Source organism: Tenrec ecaudatus, chromosome 8 (genome assembly GCF_050624435.1).
Source record: "Tenrec ecaudatus isolate mTenEca1 chromosome 8, mTenEca1.hap1, whole genome shotgun sequence".
Classification (NCBI taxonomy): Eukaryota; Metazoa; Chordata; class Mammalia; order Afrosoricida; family Tenrecidae; genus Tenrec; species Tenrec ecaudatus.
In genome coordinates, this window is record NC_134537.1 from 151,102,137 (window position 1) to 151,107,337 (window position 5,201).

The 5,201-nt window shown below is 45.9% G+C and overlaps 1 pseudogene; it reads left to right on the forward strand.

Annotated features, from left to right (window-relative positions):
- Positions 1-3,528: 3,528 nt before the first annotated feature.
- LOC142454536 (ubiquitin-like FUBI-ribosomal protein eS30 fusion protein pseudogene) lies at positions 3,529-4,004 on the forward strand (annotated as a pseudogene).
- The last annotated feature ends 1,197 nt before the right edge of the window (positions 4,005-5,201 follow it).

Below are 5,201 nucleotides of genomic sequence, written 5' to 3' on the forward strand. Positions count from 1 at the left end.
CTGTGTGGAATAATTAGCTCTTATGTTCCTTCATGCTGCATAAATCTATCCTCTTGTACATATATATATATATAATCATAAGTGTCCTGGTTTAGTTTCTTTAGAGATCTCTGCCTAACACACTGCTTCTTTGGGTGTTGCTTGGTGTTCCTTGTTTGTCTCCCACCCTCCTACCCCACCCGTGTGTGTGTGTGTGTGTGTGTGTGTGTGTGTGTGTCCTTGTCTGTTTTCCCTTTTTATAAAACTTCACTCAGAAGAGATGAGGTTTAGGACCCACCCTTATCCAGTATAGCCTCATTAACACAACAGAGGAAACCTAATTCTAAACCAGGTCAAATAAGGCTTCAACATTGATTTGGAGGGGAAGGGTGGGTTGTTTTTTTTTAAGGAGATCACATCCTCCCATTACAAAATTGAAAAGCTATTTTCTCTGCTAGTCTGAGTGGTGAGATAGGTACATTTGAGATCCCAGGACACAGGGAGGAGGCATTTCAATACAGTCATGTTTTTCAGAGCCACATATGGACCTGAGAGGACCAAGAGGGTTTGGAACATATTTCTGAGGATGGTGTTGAGGGAAATAGACAATAACATCTGTTATAGCATGGATCTGAGTCATGACATGCAGGTTCTCTGAGTCCTCACAACTGGGTAGCTTTTAGCAAGACCTTTCTGTGGTGACATGTCGGGAGCCAAGGACCTTGGCTCAAAGTGGCAACAGACCTGCTGGAGAGCTGGAGGATTTCTGCTGAAACAGCTGTCTCCGCCGCTAGCCTTCCTCCCATAGTGCATCGCAAGTGTCTTCTGGACCAATTTAAGTTTCTGGCAGATTCTTTGAAGTGCATTTTTCAGATACGCTGCTTTTGTTTCCAGGGGGGCAGAAACTCCAGAAGTTGGCTTAGGACAGGCCTTGGGGAATCAGCTGATGTGTCTCTGCCCCTACGGATTTGTGAGTTCTCTTATTCAACATCGACTTCTCCCTGCCCTTGTACAGTTCTGTTTCACTTGTCAGCCTTTCCTTGCCCTGATCTGCTATGGGAACGGAAGGCTGAGAATGTGGGCGGTGCCACCCAGGCTCCCTTACTTTTTGAATTCCAGTTGGATTTGGTCACTGGGAGACATCAGCAGAAGGTAGAAGAGTAGGGGGAGAGGAAACGTTAGGCACTTACACACACACACACACACACACACACACACACACAAACACACACGATCCATCAGAAGCTCTCAGGTGCCTTAACCCAGCTCCTGTCAAGTGCTTCAGCATCAGCCTTTGCAAGTGAAGTTTTCCCTCTCTTGACCCTTCAGCCTTGGACTCTTTTCACCGCTGCTGGCCGCAGGGCGCTTCAACACCGCATTTGAACACTCTTGGCTCTGTCCATACCTCTGATCATAGTGTGTAACTTCTTTCTTTCCCCACCCCCCACCCCATTTAAAACCTTTGTGACTTCCTGCCAGGAACCCAGACTCATAGAGTGCCTCATGATCTGTCAGTCCTTGGGACACCCCTGGCCTCTGGTCAAGTCCTGACTAAGGGCCGTGTCTCAGCTTGTGAGTTTTGTTGGTGGTTGGTGATTGTCAGGAGAACCGAGATTTACAAGGTTCTCCATCTGTTCCAGGCCTGTGCTAGAACACCAAGACACTCATCACTGGGTGCTTTGACAAAATCATTGCATTCTTCAGGGAGACAGGCCCACAGGACCCCTCCTAGGAGTCTTGGGAGACAGGACATTGACTTTACCTTCACCATGAACACCCCTACCTTCAAAACACGACTGTAACAGCACTAGGATCACATTTGGGTTACAAGTGGCAGAGGCTAGGATGACCGGAGATCCAGAACAACTGAGGGAACTTTATACCTGAGAGTCTGTTCACTTTCCACCTGACGAAATTATTCTAGACCCAGCTCAGTTCTCAAATGTCACCTTCTCTGAAAGGGCTCCTTCCCCCAGCAGAATTAATTATGGATCATGCTTCTTTGGTGTTTGGGTGTGAGGGTGTCCCTACCAGCCCCCATCCTCCTGCCCCACCCCCAGCATTCTACTAAACTGGGGACTCTTCAAAGGCAGAGGTAGGCCAAATCTCATTCCCAGCTCAATATGTACAAGTTGAATAGAGGAGAGCCTGGGTGGATGCATAGTTTTCACTTACTCAACTGCAAAACTACATACCACAGAGAGATTGTGGAGAAGGCAATGCTTCCTAGATATTCACTGCTTAGGTATTACAAAATACACGTCCACTTTAATCTGCTGTGGGTCCAGGCCAAGAAAGCCACTACCTGCAAACGTCCCTGAAAACGACTGAGAATCAGCTCTCTCAGGAGCTTCTGTTGTTAGAAAACTTGCTGACTCCGCCCCGTTGCTGAGACTAAATAAGCGGAAGAAGCACTTGACTACAAGTCAGGAGACCCTGGCTGCCATCCAAGCTCCACCACTTACTAGCTGGGTAAGCACCAGTCATTTACTTAGGCTGCCAGCTACTCAGTCTCCTCAATTGGACGTGGAACTGAATGCAGTAACTGCATCGCCCTGTGGGGAATCTGTGAGGGGAGTCCCGCTAACCCTGTGGGGAATCTGTGAGGGGAGTCCCGCTAACAAAGCTGTTGGGTTGCAAGTCTTGGGGAAGCTGCATCTGATGGTTACTGTGAGACAGAAGGGAGGGTGGCTGCCAGGCCCACCAGTAGATGAACTGTTAGGTTTAGCGTTAGATTTGCGTATCCCTTGAGTCTGTAGATTTAGAGAGTCCTTATCCAGGAACTGTTCCCACCTGATAGGGAACCAAAGCACATGAGCAAGAATCTTGCTATGCTTGCTTCTAGGGAACATTCTGGCTAGATTTCCTCCAGGATTTGTTTGATTTACTGGCACTTCGCTGATACTTTCAATATTCTCCACCAAAACCACTATTCAAGGGCATTAATTCTTCTTTGGTCTTTCTTATTCATTGACCAACTTTCACAGGCTGTCTTGGGCTGAGTTTTCTAGAAAAGTAAAACCAGTGAAGCTTATGTATGGATGTATAAAGAGAAGGTTATGGCAAGAAAATGGCTCACACAGTTGGAGAAGCGGGCAAGTTCCCAGTCTATGAGTCAGCTGTGACATAAAAGACTTCTCCTGACTTCCGTAGTCCTGTGGGGACTGATGAACCTAAGATTGACAGGAAGACGACATGCTTGTTCCTGCAGAAGCAGACTGTGGGAAAGTGAAGTTTCCTCATCTAACTTTTCTACTCATGTCTTAGGGACCTTGGTGTAGTAGTGGTTACATGTTGGGCTGCTAACCATAAGGTCAGCAGTTCGAACCAACCAGCTGCTCCTTGGTAGAAAGACGGGGCTTTCTAATCTCGTGAAGAGTTACAGTCTCAGAAATTCACAGGAGCAGTCCAACCTCTAGGGTCACTGTAAGTCAGCATGGACGCCATAGCATTGAGTTCGTTTGTTATTCACATCAAATTCCCATCAAGTGATTAAGTGGGGCTATGCCAACAGGGTGTGCAAAACATATTTCTCGCCTCCATCTTCACCGCAGCAGGAGCAGGCGCTACATTTCAGCCGCCATTATGCAGCTCTTCGTCCGAGCCCAGGGGCTACACACACTCGAGGTGACCGGCCAGGAGACGGTCGCGCAGATCAAGGCCCATGTTGCGTCGCTGGAGGGCATCGCCCCCGAAGACCAGGTGGTGCTTCTGGGAGGCTCGTCTCTGGAGGATGGGGCGATCCTGAACCAGTGTGGGCTGGAGGCCCTGGCTACTCTCGAAGTAACTGGCCGCGTGCTTGGAGGCAAAGTCCATGGTTCCCTGGCTCGTGCTGGGAAAGTGAGAGGCCAGACTCCCAAGGTGGCTAAACAGGAGAAGAAGAAGAAAAAGACTGGCCGGGCCAAGCGGCGGATGCAGTACAACCGGCGTTTTGTCAATGTTGTGCCCACCTTTGGCAAGAAGAAGGGGCCGAATGCCAACTCCTAAAGCCTTTGAAACCCTGACTTGCTAATAATAAAGCCATGTCGCCCCAGGCAAAAAAAACCCAACATTAATGGAGGGCGTTGTCATCTTGGGGTGCTATGTCACTGGATGTAAGAGAGCTATCTCAGAAGCGGGAGAGAGAATTCCTGGAACCATCAAGGAAGAAGAGCCACTGTTGGAGCATGTTCTGGTTGAGACTTCCGGTACGATAGTAAAGCTGATAGAGTGGTGATAAAGGGCATCCTCGTCTGGCTTCCAGCTGCAGCTAGGATGCTCTCAGTATCTAAGTGCCATGCTGCTTGTTGGTTTGGGCTATATAGCCTTTATCCTGTTGAGGGACTTCCCATCACATCTTTTTTACAGAATTTTTAAAAATAAAAAATGGATTAAAATATTTTTTTGATTTAAAATGTTAAAAAATCAACAATGGATGTTAGATTTTGCCAAATGCCTTTTCTGCATCGGTTGACATGATCACATGGTTCTTTGGTTTTATTCGAATGGTGGATTATATGGACTGTTCTTCTAATGTTGAACCATCCTTGTAACCATGGTATCAATTCGGCTTGTTTATGATGCGTTTTTAAAAGTGTTTTGCTGAACTCTGTTGGTTAGGATTTTGTTGAAATTGTGTGTGTCTATGCTTATATAGTCTGTATTGTTCTATTTTTGGTCATCATATCTTTGCCTCTTTAGGTATCAGGATTATACTTTGTAAATTTTACTTTGTAAAATGAGTTTTCTATACTCTGGAATTCTTTGTGTAGAATTAATGTCAACTCTTCTTTGAATGCCTGGTCAAACGCCCAGCACCAGGATACTTTGTGTTAGGAGCTGTATAATGACCTGATCTATTTCTTCTCATGTTATAAGTCTGCCAAGGGTTTCTACAGCCATCTGTGTTCATTTAGGTGAGTACTGTATTTCTAGAAATTTGTCCATTTCTTCTACATTTTCAAATTTGTTGGGATACAGACCTTCATAGTGCTGTGTTCATAATGCAGAAATGTCTCTTTGTTTCTGTTGCTTCGTCTATGATGTTGCCCTTTGCATTTCTTATTTTTGATATTTCATCTTTGTTTTCTTTCCCTTCGTTAAATGTGTCAGTGATTCCTCAATTTTGTTAATCATTTCAAAGAATTAGCTTCTTGTCTTGCCTTTTTCCAGGTTAATTTGTTTCTGCTCGAATCTTTATTTCCCTCCTTCTGATGTCTGAAGGTTCATTTTGCTGCTCTTGT